Source organism: Equus asinus, chromosome 29, assembly GCF_041296235.1.
Source record: "Equus asinus isolate D_3611 breed Donkey chromosome 29, EquAss-T2T_v2, whole genome shotgun sequence".
NCBI lineage: Eukaryota > Metazoa > Chordata > Mammalia > Perissodactyla > Equidae > Equus > Equus asinus.
In genome coordinates this window covers 39,928,556-39,943,204 of record NC_091818.1, presented here as the reverse complement: position 1 = coordinate 39,943,204, position 14,649 = coordinate 39,928,556, and the positions used below count along the sequence as shown (strand labels likewise).

At 46.1% G+C, this 14,649-nt stretch overlaps 1 protein-coding gene across 2 annotated transcripts in view; it reads right to left on the bottom strand.

Moving 5' to 3' along the window:
* The window catches only part of PRKCQ (protein kinase C theta), a 119,868-nt gene extending 105,489 nt beyond the window's left edge, over positions 1 to 14,379 (bottom strand). Inside the window, exon 1 of one of the 2 annotated variants that reach the window (XM_014841323.3) lies at positions 14,227 to 14,379. The gene's annotated coding sequence lies outside the window, so the exon portion shown is untranslated. Of the gene's footprint in view, positions 1 to 923; positions 1,278 to 14,226 lie in introns of those variants that run through there. The other variant, XM_070500874.1, reaches the window with a different exon arrangement.
* Between the last annotated feature and the right edge of the window lie 270 nt (positions 14,380 to 14,649).

Sequence of the window (14,649 nt, the reverse complement as noted above, 5' to 3'; positions counted from 1 at the left end):
ATACCAAAGTCAGGTAGTATTTTTAAAAAAAATGAGTCCATAGATACAGTATATTGCCGAATTCAGGCTTAGCCAAGTAGAGTGTTAAGAACAGAGACCACAGCATCCACCTGCCTGGACCCAAATTCCAACTCTGCCACTGAGTGGCTCTGACTTTGAACAAGCTACTGAACCTGTTCGGTCTTCTGTAGAATGAGGACAATAATAAGCTCCACCTTGAATGAGTTAATGGAAGTAAATTGGTCAGAGCAGAACTTGGTATACAGACAAAGCTCAGTACCAGTTAAATGATTATACTAAGTGTATATACTCAGAGTCAAAAGAACTATGATCATGTTTTCTTCGTCCACGATGCAGCAGAAAAAATATTTTCTCACGACAACTACTTCCTTTACAGCTCTTTTGTCAAAAGGGGGAGATGGGCTCCTTCAAGCTGGGTCCTCCTTGTTGGGGCGTAGCTGGTGGCCCACCCCTCTCAGTCAGACCATTTCCCCTGTACCTTGTCACCAGAGCCCAGTGCATCACAGTCAGTTTCACTTTCACGTTACTTAGGCGGAAAGACATTCAACCAAGTGAAACAGGCAACGTCTCGGATATAGGAGTGACAGCCCCACAGTTTGTCCCAGAAGCAGCAACTCCTCTTCACTTTGCCCCACTTCCCTCCGGCCCCTTAGGTTGGGCAGCGAGTCAGCTGTGCAGAACTCCCCAGTGTCTGGAGGACGGAGGTTCTGTACTGCTTGGACTCGGGGTGTCCTGCCTTTCCATTGGGGGTCAGGGATGCCCCTTCGGGGTGCTCCTCCCACATCTCTGCAGAGGCACGGCCGGGTCTGATGTCAGGCCATCTTCTCACGGTGTCCTCCCTGTTCACTAGGACACGCACCCTGCTCTCTCTCACGTCTGACTGAATTTCCTCTTTTACTTACTGTGCTTGCGTCTCGTCTTCCGTGTGTCTAGTGCATCCTCTTTCTGCACTTGCGCAGTTTCGCGCCCGCCGCTTTGGCTCCATTGCACAGCCCACTCTTCACGGCTCTGACCCTCCTCTTCATCACGCTGGCCTTCTTCCTGTTTGGGGTCCTCTGGTCGTTGCTCCAGGCACTCCCCGCTCTGTCTTGTGCGTGCACTACACTGACGTGCAGTAAATATTTACTGGGCACTTGTTGGGGAGGGGACTCTGTGCAACTGGAGAGCAAGAGCCACAGATCCTGCCCTCAGGGGGCTCCCATGGGGCTCGGGGAGCTGAGGGAGAGTGCTATTACTGCTGAGATAGCGTCCTGTACAGGAGCCCCCACACACAGGGGAAGGATGTTGTAACATAGCTGGGGTGGGAGGGAGCCTTCTTGGAGGAGGTGACGTCTGAGGGGTCAGCCCAGCGAAGATTCGGCTGGGAAGAAGCGTGTCCCACGCATGTGGTCCCACATAGAGCCATGCTAACCCAGAGGCAGCTGAAGAACCACGAGGAGCTCCAGGACCTAAGAAGGGCTCCGGGCCCTGTGAGAGGGGAGGCTGGGGAGGTAAGCATAGGACAGACCAGGAAGGACCCAGCAAGCCAGCAAGGGTCTGGATTTTATTTTGTGATGATATGGTGCAACCGAAGTTTTAAAGCGGAGAGCGTGTTCCGATTTTTGTTTTAGTCATATCCTTCTGTTAGCAGAGTGAAGAGTGGGTGAGAAGAGCGAGACCAGAGGCTCAATCTCAGAAGATAAACATGAGGTCACCTTTAGGGAATGTCATCCTATCAACAGCCTAAATATGTGGGCCAGACTGTGTGTCCCAAGACGGCTGCAGCAGCCTCTCCCACTGCACAGCTCTTCTGCAGTACCGCTCGGCCAGGCCCACTGAGTGGAGCCGTCTGCTGCCCTCCCCGTGATCCTGGTTGTGACTCGCTTTGACCAGTGGAACATGACACAAGTGATGCTCTGTGACTTCTCAGTTTGGTCCTTAAGAGATTTGAGCTTTCACCTTTGTGTGTTCAGAACACTCACTCTTAGGAGCTAATCACCATGAAAAGAAGCCCAAGGTGACCACATAGAAAGGCAGGGAGTGGGGTGGTCCCAGTCTTCGAGCCATACCCACCAAGCACCATATATATAAGTGATCCCCTCTCACATCTGTGCACAACCTCTTGAGAGCTCCCCGTGGACCGCCATGAGGAGCAGAGCCAGCCCCAATTCCTGACCCACACGTCGTGAGCAAATAGGATGGTGTTGTTTTAAGCCACTAAGTTTTGGGGTAATTTGTTACACAGCAATTGATAGCCAAAGCAATATTCCGAGTCAGATAAATAAAAGTCAAATAAATAACTCTGCAGCCTTGACGATTTCAGGGCAATAGCTCTGGTCCGCTGTCAGTATGTGTTAACTTGTACCCCCTTCTGAATTCCTTATTACCAAATCTCATTGCAAACTCGTGTCACACTGAACTGATTAGTACTCAAGCTTTTTAAAAAGCGGTTCTTAGAAAATGTAATCCTCTGATTCTATCCTGCAAAAGGCTAAGAAAATGTGGTGTGTGGATTAAAATTCCCTGGAACTCAAGTCTGAACTTTCCTATTGGCACTTTTTACACAAATATCCAAACAAACATATGTTTCACTTTTTGGACCTGCAGAATGTTCGCTGATTCTTTACAATTTGCTCTCAGTTGTATTGCTGAGTGACTCAAGATAGAACAGAACTTGAGTAAACAGTGTGATCTGACATTTGGACCCAGAGGTCTAGTCTATTTTTCCAAGAGAAAATATCTGCAATATTTTTCCAGGAGGAAATTGATTTGCTACATTTAAATGCACATATATTCTCTCTGCTCTGAATACTTCTAGTCTGTTCCCTAAAGAGAATGGGCTTGCTCTTCTTTCTTTCATTTCTATTGAAATAAGAAAATTCAAATACGATGTTATGTGTTGACATTTCTCTCTACCAGCTCCATGCACGGGCCATTATTAACGCAGGAGTTTTACTTCATTCATTGCTAAACATGTGCTAACCTATGCTTAGCAACATTGGCAATTTTTTTGGTCAAAGGACTTGCATTTGTTTTCTTTTGGTAAGTAAGAAAAAGCATTTCCTACAGCTCAGATGCCTTTCTCTCCTAAAGTGCCTTTCGTCACAGATCTCAAGTTTATTATAAATATTAGCAGATCTCAATGCCCAGGAAGTAGGAAAGAAGCCCAGTAGCAAAATCCTTCTTTTTATTGGAAGGAAGGCTAAAGAACTATGTGCTGTGCCTACAGCAAATACTTAAGCTGCCTCTGCTTCAGAACTTAGAATTACGCAAGTTATTTTTCATTGAATTATTTTACCAACATTACAAGGGTTTTTAGAAAACCACCTAAGATTGGGTCAATTGTATGTGAGAGGTCTAGTAATTCAAGTTCTTCTTATGAGAGTTTATTTATGGTTACTATTAATATCACCCTTCTGTACAGCCTATGTCCTAAAATGCATGCTAAGCTATTTTTCTTTTTGAGTCACTAATGCAGAAGAATGAAAAGAGTTCCCATCCTTAGAGGAGAGAAGATTTCCTCTGGCTTCTAGTCTTCATTATCTTATCTTCCAGAAACAGAGGCCATTAAGGAAATTAAGCTGTTCTTTTTGGAGAACCAGCATTTTGAGAAAGCGTTGTTGTTACAGCATTCCTCGTGTCACCATCATCACCAATACAGAAGGAGGAAAATGTTTTGTTGTTGTCATCATATGAAATTTTAATTTGCAAAATCAGAACTGTAGCTGCATGACTTCAGTGTCTGGGTGATGACTTCTGTTGACTGGTGAAGGGTCACGCCCCGCACTCTTGGTTATCCTCTCTGCTCGACACAGGCTCCTCACCAACGCTTATGCATGGCCTAACGACAGCCTGCAGTCCCTGACATTAATCCAGGACTGTACCACCCCAGGTGCCGGGGGGAAATCCTGGTCTGATTGGAACATGTGCATATCAAAAGAACCCCCCAAAACAGCAACCAAATATTAGGAATCCTAGACACCCCTGGTCCAACTCCCTCATCTTATGGTCCATATGGCAAAACCAGAAAGGGAGCCTTGGTCTCCGAGCCCCACTTCTGTGACTTTTCTATCGCCTTCACTGTTGTACGACTCTGGAAGACTGGCATGGCCACCAAGACCCAGGACAAAGGCAGGGGAACGATGCCACGAGATCCTATGTCTCTCTCCCATCCCTTCTGCTGAAAGGGACGGTCTAATTTGGATTCTTAGTGCCCTTGTGTGCCGTCTACCATGTGTCTCCTTTCCTGCAGGGAGAGTGGAGAGTGAGGTGGAGAGACTGGGACCACAGAGCTCGGACTGGAGGAGAACAGCAGGTGACAAAGGACAGACAGCGCCAAACAGAAGTCAGCGCACCACAGCATGACTCTGGACTTGGCCCTGGAAACCACATTTCACTCAGATCCCTAAAACTCACCTTAAGAATATGGGCAAAAACTGGAGCGTTACGGCTCTTAATGCTAACGATTAGGCCCTGAAAAATAGGATGTTCGTGCTTTGACTCCTTCATGTTGGCAACTGGAGGGAAATAAAGCATGCTTCCTGAGTATAAGAGGCTTCCTGAGCTCCCTCAAGTCAAGACGCGGTCTGAGAGCCAGGCTAAGAGGTAAAGAAGAAGGACATGGGAGGCCCGGTGCGTGCCCTCAGATGAGCTCACGCAGGAGATAATAACCGAATTAAAATATCCTTATTGAGCGCCGCTTATGAGCTGGATAGAACCCACGGTCCCCCAAGACATGAGAAGGCATAGAAGGGGGATAAGACATTACGAGCTGCATGGAAAGGGTGTAACACAAAAGGACACTTTTTCTGGTAATTGCCCAAAGGAACTCTGGTTGAGAAGAGGTCTTCGCAAACAAGGGAAGGAACGCACTTAGAATTTAGGGGCCACCTTATTTTCTTACTTCCCCAAAGAAAGCACGGTACTTGGAATGGAGAAGCCATTGGGGCTGGGATGCAGAAGATGCTAGTCTTACACAGTAAGAGGTGTCTCCTCATTTTGCAGGCAGAGATGAGCATAACTAGTTGGCTGCTTTCACGTGACCCCCTGCTGTCACTCCCCAGGAGGGAAATGTCTCAGTGGAATGCACAGTGCGTTTTCCCTGAAACACAATGCCATTCACACAGCAAATCCCAGAGAGGGGACCTGGGCTTTTGCGACACAAGCCAGAAACCTAACCTCCAGGTTTAACGTTGTTTTAGCCGTGACTTACTTGGTGTTAGGAACCCATACTAGTGCCCATTTTATTTTATTATCGCTGGGATTTATTTTTAATCTTCTTTAAAAGATTATGGGTTTTTTCCTTTGGTTTCATATTTTTGGTGATTCTATCTTAAAGTGAGTCCCCTACGTAATTTATTACTCTCCACTTTTAAAACGTTTTTCCTGGAATGCTTTCAATGATTTTACCTTTGGCACATTTTTATCATCCTAATTTTTGAAGTTAGTCTTTTTGTCTTTCTTACTCTTACTCGCTTTAACAAATTTTAACATAATTACGATTTTGTTCCAAAGAATCCTTAACATCTTTTATCATTTCATTAAAAAATTTTACTTCTTTTATCCTTTAATATTTTCTTTTTATTAAAATAATTTTTGAGATCTTGGTCTATCTACATTTAATGTCTACCTATTGCTTCATCCTTTTGCTTATAGGATATCTCAGAATATTTTAATATTACCTTTATTTCCTGATCATTTAGCTTGGTCTTTTTTCCTTTTATTACTGGCATTATAACGATCAGCGAAGTGAGAAGCTATGAGGATGACAGAGGGAGAAAATCACACCACAGACAGGGGGAGTTGGAATTTTTCCCTTGTCACAAGTTGCCTCTCAGTATTTCTAAATACTTCCCCTCACCTTCCACTCTGACTTTCTAGCAGAATTTATCCAGATAATTCCAGAGATCCAAAGGCAAAAACTGCCCAGGATGATGAGGATTCTACTTGTGCAGACGTTTAACCCCCTGCTGGGAGTCTTTTCTCTTACCAGTTAGCACCCAGTCCCTTGGACATCACAGGTTCTAAAATTTACGGCTCATGTATCTATTGCACTAATATTATTGAGCGCCTACTGTATGTCAGATATGGTGCTAGATGCTGGGGATTCAACAAAGAATAAGAGAGAATGTGACTGCTCTCATAGGGTTCACAATCTATCGCGGAGGCCGAGGTAGCTGATATTTATTGATTGGTTATCATACGCCACACACACTGCTAAACACTTTCTAAAGATGATCTCACATGTGCTTTAAGAACGTGTGGGAGGAAACAAAACCCTAATGTGGAGGATCAGGAAAAGCTTTCCAGAGGAAAAGATGTCTAAGTTAGGGATTGAAGATGTCTAGGAATTAGCCAGAGAAAGGAGGGGTTTAGGGGCTGCAGGAGGCAATGGGAGGCACGGGGCTGCTAAGGAACCCAAGGAGGCTGGGACTTGGAGGAATGTGATGTGTGTGGTGCTGGAGAGACAAGGCTGGAGAGGTCAGGGGAGTGTAGATCAACTAGAATCTTCTAATGCATGTTACAGAGTCTGAGCTTCATTCCAAGCGCACTGGGTAGCCAGTGGAGAATTTAAACCCAGGAGTGACATGCTCAGCTCTAGGTTCTAGAAGGATCCTTCCAGCTGCAGCATGCAGAACAACCCACAGTAACAGAGAACAGTTATGAGGTGCCAGCAGTAATGTAGAAGAGAAATGGTGGTGGCTCATGAACAGAGAGCAGGGGTGGGACGGGTGGATGGAATAAGGAGAAACGCAGGAAGTAGAACCAACAGAACTTGGTTTTGCATGAGCTGTGGAGGTGAGGAGTCAAGGGAAAATATCCAGATTTCTGGTTGTGCAAGAACAGGTGATGCCAGTGTCAGATACAGAAAACAAGGAGAGAGGGATAGTTGTGGAAAGAGAAGCGGAAGCTGATACATTCAGTTTGGGGCGTGCAGTGTTGGCTGGTCCCCTCAACTAGCTGTGGAAGAGGAGCTGCAGCACTTCGTACGGGTAACTGTTGGGCAGTGGTCAGAGGGAGATGGCTGGTAAAGCCAACGAGGGATGAGGTTGCCCACGGGGTGAGAAAATCGATGAACATCACCTTCCAGGGGACAGAAAGGAGAGGAAGAGCCTGCAAAAGAGAAGATAGGAAGAAGGAGAAAGGGATGAGAGGATGGAAGGAAAACATTGCCCCAAGGATGCAGGGGTGCACAGCACATGATTTGATGCAGAGGAGTCAAGTTAGAATTTAGCAAGAATGAGCAATAGGGAGTGTGAGCGTGCGAGTTTCCTAGATGCTTGTGGCCAAGCCATGTGGAGCAAGGAAACAGACCCAGGGGTGGAGAGGACCATTTAAGGGGTCTGGCCAGGAAGAGGAGGACAGAGAGATGGAAGAAGCTGGAGGAAGGCGTAGAAGGCTGGTCTTTTTCTTCAAATAAGGAAAGGATTTAAGCACGTTGGATGCAGTGAGAAGGAGGCCAGGAATGAGGGAGGGAAGGAAAACACAGCACAGGGAGGAGGTAGTCAAGAGAAGGGGATTCCCCAGGATGAGGAACAAATGGATTCCAGAGCAACCATGGAGAAAGAACATGAGACAGGAGGTGAGGCATTTTCTATTCATTGTGAAAGAAAGGAAGGATAGGAAGGTGGATCCAAATGAAGTTAGGTTTGTAGCCCCGTGGTCAGAGTCAAGTTGTTCTCATCAGGGAAACTTCCATTTTCTCAGTTAGGCAGGAAGCGAGGCAACACGCCGAGAGTGAGGGGACAGTGGAGGCACGAGAAGATTTGAAACAGCTGCCGTAGAAGCAAAACAGAGTTGACCAGGGAATGGCTGCGAGCCCGGCTACAGTTGGAAATCATGGAACTCGAGCATCATGAATTTGCACAGTTGCATCATTCTGTCCAGTAGAACTCATCAACCTCTGTATGGACATGGGAAAATTAGACAGCTGGATTCAGCGGTGGTCCTGGGGACCCCAGCTTTAGAAAGGAAAGGACGTTATCTCACATGGCACCACCGAGGCTTGTCTTTTCCCAGCAGCCAAGGGGAAAGCTTCCGGGCAGGAAAGAGTGGCTGTTTCCATTTTTGTCAGCTTCAGGCTGACAGTCCCCTGGTCTGTATAATCAATACTATTTCTTCCTAATTGATCTAGTTCACTGAGAAGCCGATGGAGTATATCTCAAAGCTCATATTCTCCCTAACAAATGTGGAATATGGTTATAACACTCTCCCTGAAAACATGTCTTCCCCAAACAGCCAACGAATGAACAAACTTTGGGAATATAATGCATGGAGGCAGGAGAGGAATATTAAATTAGGAGCCAAGAGATCAGCGTTTCCTGGTAGTAAGTTGCTCTGTGACCCTTGATCGAGTTTCTTACCCTTTCCAAGCCTCAGCGTCTCCTCTGTAAACTATGAATGATCCACCCAATGCCCAGGGCCCCAGGAGGGGATGATCTCATGTGTCCAGGCACTTGGCACAGAGCATGCTCGACAGATGTCCCTTTCCTTTCCACTTTTCTTCCTCCCTCCAGCCCGAAGCTTATATGAGTCTATGACTTAAAGCAATGGTATAAAAAAGTCAAATGCCGTGGGTAAGTCTATAATTTTCAAGCTTTTAGGTAAGAAACAGATTTAATATGTTCCAAACTCCACAATACAAAATTTCATGAAATAATCACTCTTGCGCCATGAAATGCATTCTAGTATTTTCTCTTCTATTTCATTTTTAAAGATATGCTTGTCACAACTCAATACACTAATTTCATAATCCAGTGATGGACTGTGTCTTACGGTTTCAAAAACACTGTGTAAGAGGCTTGTTTTTGCATTACTGAAATAAATATATAAGTGGACCTCAGAGTGGAGAATGTTGAAGGCTACTGTGCTAAAAATGCTAAACACACAGCTGAGATGAGCTCCTCCCAAAATGCCAAGAAAGGCGTTTCAGTTGACTTTCGGGAAAGACTTGGCTTCTTGTTCACCTGGGCCGTGAAGGGTCATCTTATCTGTGCAGCCTTTGGTTTCCTTTGGAAACTCACGTCTCCCTTGGTAGCACTCTACTTACTAGGCCTCCGTACTTTGTTCCATTGAGCGGAACAGCTCAGAGGGCTGGAGATGGGCAGGAGGATGAGATAGCCAAGGGCAGTAAGGGGTCTGCTCTTGGCACTTGTATATCTAAAGAGTCGTAGTTGACACAACAACACACTCAGAGGGGAAGCCTCTGAGCTTACTCTGCTCTCTTCCACTCACCTGCTACACTCAAGCCAGGCTGTGTTCCTTTCCTCCACCGGGATGTCACGCTCACGTGCTGCCAGGCCCTTCTCCAAATGCTCTTCCCACCTTCTGGAACGTCCTCCCCTGGCCCACTGCCACGTACCCATCTCAGCCAAGCCATCACTTCTGCTGGTACATATTCTCAGACACCCCAAATCTCAGTGCTCCTGTAGCACCGTGCATGTCCCTAGTGTAGCACCTGTACCTTCATTCTGTGCTTATTTACGGAGGGCTGCTATGGGCTAGGTGAGGATACAGCTATGGACAAATGCTGGCCCTCATGGAGTTTACATTCTAGAGGAGGAATGGACAAAGCAAACCAAAAAATATGTAATAGAGTTGCACACCATAATATTGTAAGCTGACAGAGAACACTATAAAGACATGACGAAACCATCACACTTCACTGTAATCTCCTCTTTCCTTGACTGCGCCTCCCCCGCGGGTTACACTGCCCAGTGCGTGGCTCTCGGGCTCCCAAAAAAAGCCCAGTGGATTTAAGCATAGCCATCTCCTTTTCAGTTTTCTCCACTCTCCTGGGAATTTGTCTTGTTTTGATCACATATCGGAGATAATTCAACCTTTAATCTTCTGCAAACGGTCTGTTGCACACAGTTAGAGTTATTAATGCGAATACCGTGCTTATTTTACTCTCGACAACTATTCATTCCCAAATCACTAGGCCCTTCATGTAGGCAGGGGCAACCCTACCGAGAAGGACCTGTGTTTATCTTTTAGGAGCCCTCCTGTCCATGGTTTCTCTAGTCCTTCAGGGGATGCTTGATATTAGTTCCTTCAATGATTCTGCGCTGGAGAAAGGTACATAAGCACAATGTGAGAAAGAAAAAACAATACATCCAGGAGGAGTATCAGCCCACAGACCCCTGACATCCGTCATCAAAGGATTTGGTAAAAGTTAACTGGTTGCCACCTCACACCCATTAGGATGGCTGCAGTCAAAAAACCAGAAAATAACAAGTGTTGGCGAGGATGTGAAGAAACTAAAACCCTGGTGCACAGTTGGTGGGAATGTAAGTTGGTGCAGTCGCCGTGGAAAACAGTATGGTGGTAACTCGAAACGTAAACAGAGAATTATCATTTACTCCAGCAATTCCACTTCTGGGTACATAGCGAAAAGAACTGAAAGCAGAGAATTGAAGAGATATTTGTACACCAATGTTTGCAGCAGCACTATTTATAGACCAAAACGTGGAAGCAACCCAAGTGTCCATGAACAGATGAACAGATGAGCAAAGTGGAATATATACCTATAATGGAATATTACACAGCCTTAAAGAGGAAGCAAATTCTGACACATGTGACAAACATAGATGAACCTGAAGGACATTACGCTAAGTGAAACAGCAAGTCACAAAAAGACAAATACTGTATGATTCCCTTTATATGAGATCCCTAGAGTCATCAAATTCATAGAGACAGAAAGAGGAACAGAGGTTGGCAGGGGCTAGGGGAGGGGAAGTGGGGAGTCATCATTTAATGAGGACAGAGTTTCAGTTTTGCAAGATGAAAAGAGTTCTGTGGATGGATGGTGGTGGTGGTCGCACAACAACGTGAATGTACTTAATGCCACTGAACTGGCCATTTAACAATGATTAAGATGGTAAATTTTATGTTATGTGTATTTTACCAGAATTTAAAAACATTTAATTGGTAGGTTGCCAGCTCTGTGGTTTATGGCAACTGCTTGGTGGTCAGGCAAGTCTGAGCCTCAGCTTCCTCATCTGTAAAATGAGGATGATGGTGATAATAATAATAATACCTAATTTCTAAAAGCTTTGCGAAGATTAAATGAGATAGTAATGTTTGTCAAATACAAATAAAATTCTGAGTATAATATCTGGCACGTAAATTATAAATAATCAATAAAACCATGCTTTATTGCTTTTGTTGGCTCAATGATTATTATCATCAATATTATTAGCTTAAATCAAAAGTTAACATCAACCTATAGCGACCTGTATGTGCAGCCACAGTGAGCGCCTTCAAAATACCTGCTAATTGTATCCCAGAGCAGAAATCTATGATTCCGGGCTTAGAGTGAGCTATTCCTAATTTCTGAGACCTCTGATTCTCATTTTGCCCCAAGGGTATTTTTAGAAGACAGAGCAATGTGAATTTGCATATAAATGGTTGACGAGTTAAAATAATGAAAGATGTTTCCATTATTGCAAGAAAACAACTTTTCATTCACCTTTTCCCTCAACATCATGTTTTTCTATGCGTTTCTCTTGATTTCTGCCTTACCCGCTAGAATATGTATGAAAAAGCCAAGTTAGATGCATTGCTGCTTGAAAATGAGACAAAGTTCTACAACAATGCACAGAAACAGAAAGAGCGAGTTTAATGCTGTGTACGTCACCACAAGACTAATTTCTCTACTTTTAATGACAGAGTTGATTTGGGGCAATGAAATTATATAACTATGGAATCACATGATACATTTGTGTTCTCTGGGGTTTTTTCATCATGTAACAATTTTTTATTTTAAATGATTTGGGGGAAAATACTTGAAAAAAAAAGAAATGAAAGAATGAACCCTATAAAAAGGAAGTCACCTGAAATCAAATACACCCTTATCAACAACCACATCAGATTGAAATATCAGCAGTGTTTTCAGGGGCAGACAACATAATCAGTAATTCCAAAATATGAAATGCCTTAAAAACAGAAGTACTAATTCTAATTCCTATTTTAAGGGAAAGCAAATGTCGTATCATTAAATACTGTATTATAAAGAGATTTGTGGAGATTTACTCCTGAATGCCAGTTACAGATTTGTACCATAAGCCCTCACTCTTGAAAGAAATCCCAAACCCAGTCCACAGGGAATGTAGAGAAAACATCAAATTCATTATACACAAGCATTTCCTCTTGTCCACAGAAGAGAGAGGCCATATTACAACGGGATGGGGATCCTAGTTGGAAATGACCAAAGACAAACGGGCTATTCAGGGGAGCCCCCAGTACCTGCTGTGAGCACAAGAAATCGAGAATTCATGTTCAAAGGCATCTTTGAGATTATTAGAGGGACCAAGGTGTGAATAATCGAACTATACCCCTGCATATGAGAAAGAAAATTGGGACATCAGCAAAAGAAATCCCAGTTCCAGTAGCTGACCCGTGTTTGTTCAAGGCAGACTCAGTAAAGGAGTTTCTGTCTTCGGGAGGTCGACTTGGTAGGACAACCAACGAAATCTGCCCCAGAGCCACTTGCCATCCTGAGCCACCCCAGCACAAGACAGTGGCGGAAGTGAACATGACAAGGCGGACGATGGTGACGAGAGTCCTCCCTGGAAGTTTACATTTTAAAAGTTTACAAAAAAATCACAGGAGGCCAAAACAAAGGCTGGTGACGCCGAACAGGTTTCTCTTGAAATCAGAGATAAAAGTTGGCGAAAGAAAAAAAAAAAAAACCAACTTAATTTAGACTCAGTCGCTAACTTGGAGGAGCTTCACAGCTGAGGCTCTGATGTTTCAGAAGCTCTTCCTATGCTGCATCTTTAAATATATGTATGTTCCAATCAGCAGAAGAAAGAGAACAAGATCATTCTGTGGCAGACACCTGCATCAGACAATGGCCCCGGGCGCAGAGGGGTTTTAAACAGCTGTGCATAAACTTCAAAAGGAATTTGCAACCAAATTAGTAAATGTCACCCTCCTTCCCACTAGACACAGCATTTTCAGAGGAGATGAAGCAACCGCTGTAAGCCTGCCATTTTACAAGAGTTACCAAAGATAAGTTAGGGAAAAAAGGAAGATGGGATTCACCAGGTTGGGGTGTGGGGTGGGCGTGGAGGGGACCCAGGACCTTACAAATAGGATTTGTCTGTCTATCAAACATGCTCGGCCAGGAAAGGACCGGTGGTGATCACAGCTTCTAGAGGACAATGCAAGGGGATCAACAACGGAGTGGAGCTGCCAGATGTGTTCAGAAAGGGCCCCTGGCGCCTGCGGACCCCGCACACTACATAGGGTTGTTTCATTCTCATCACGGACAGGGAGAGAGTGCGTCTTCATTCTTCTTTCCATGTCACCACCCCACACTTCTTGTCAGCTTGTGCCATTACTGAATCGTCTTTTATTAGCACCACTTTGAGCAGGACGTCCCCCAAGGACAAGGCGGCAAGTGGCACTCTCCTTGCAGAAATAACCAGAATCTCCCAGCAGAGCCAGCCTTTGGGTCTCTGTTCATTCATGCCCACGGGGAGTGCCCCAAGCCTTTAGCACGAACAGTCCATTTCACATTGATAACCGGGGCTCTCACAAATCCAATAAAATAAAGACATTGAACTCTACTCTAACATGTAGCCCTCACGTTAAAGTCCCTCACGCTGATAAACAATCTCACTCAAGGTTACAGGACTGAGCACCAGGCTTTGGTTTTTTGGTATCTATCAGAGACCGGCGTCACCCCACCCCAGGCCCTGGAAAAGAGACGCGGTTTGTTTCAAAGCGTGAGTTTTGGCAGCCCTGTCCCCTGCTCTAGCAAATTCCAAGAAAACAAGTTATTCTCCTCAGCAGACAGGTTGCCATCTGTCTCAAACATCTCTCCTTAGAAATGTTTGCCAAGAATTTAAAAGTTTACGCCGCCTTCTTCCCTCTCTCCCTCCCCCATTAATTCAGGTGAGAGTAAGACAAGAAAAAAAAAAACCAAACAAACAAAACCCGAGAAGGAAAGAGGAGGCGCCCTCGGCCCCAGACCCAGTGGCCGCCCCACGGCCAAGGTCCGCAGCGTCCTGCGCAACGGGCACGCAAGAAACCACGGGAAACAAATGACCAGAAGTTTGCTGCGCTCGAGTGTCTTTTCGATTTCGCTCTCATCCTGCTCCCCTCTTCCTGGAACATCTCAAAGCGGGACTGGGGTGGGCCTCCCCTCGCCGGGCCGCGGTGCTGGCCCAGGGCGGACCCCCTGCCCTCCCGGGGCCGGCGACGAGCGCAGGGACCTACCTGCAGGGTGGGCTCCGGTCCGGGCGCGCGGCTCCTCGGCGCTGCCGGGGGCACTGGCGGGGCCGGAGCGGTGGGTGCGCCCGCAGGCGGCGCCGGCCAGGGGGCGCTCGTCACCCTGCGCCCCGACCGCCCCGAGCGGGCTCCCCGGACGCCGCCCAGGAACCCGCGGCCCGCGCGCCCCGCGGTGCCGAGCGCCTGGTCTCCGCCTCTGCGCCCGCCCCTCCCCTCCAGCCTCGCTCCTTCCTCGCGCCTCTCGCTCCGCTGCGCTCCGACCGGGAGAAGATGCGGATGGGGTGCCCCCCCGGCGCGAGGATGCTGAAGGAGGGCCCGCAAGGGGCGCCTAGCATCAGCCACATGCTGAGCGCAAGGAAAACGGAGCTTGAGAGCACCTGCTTCTCCATCTACCCAAACCGAAAAACCAAA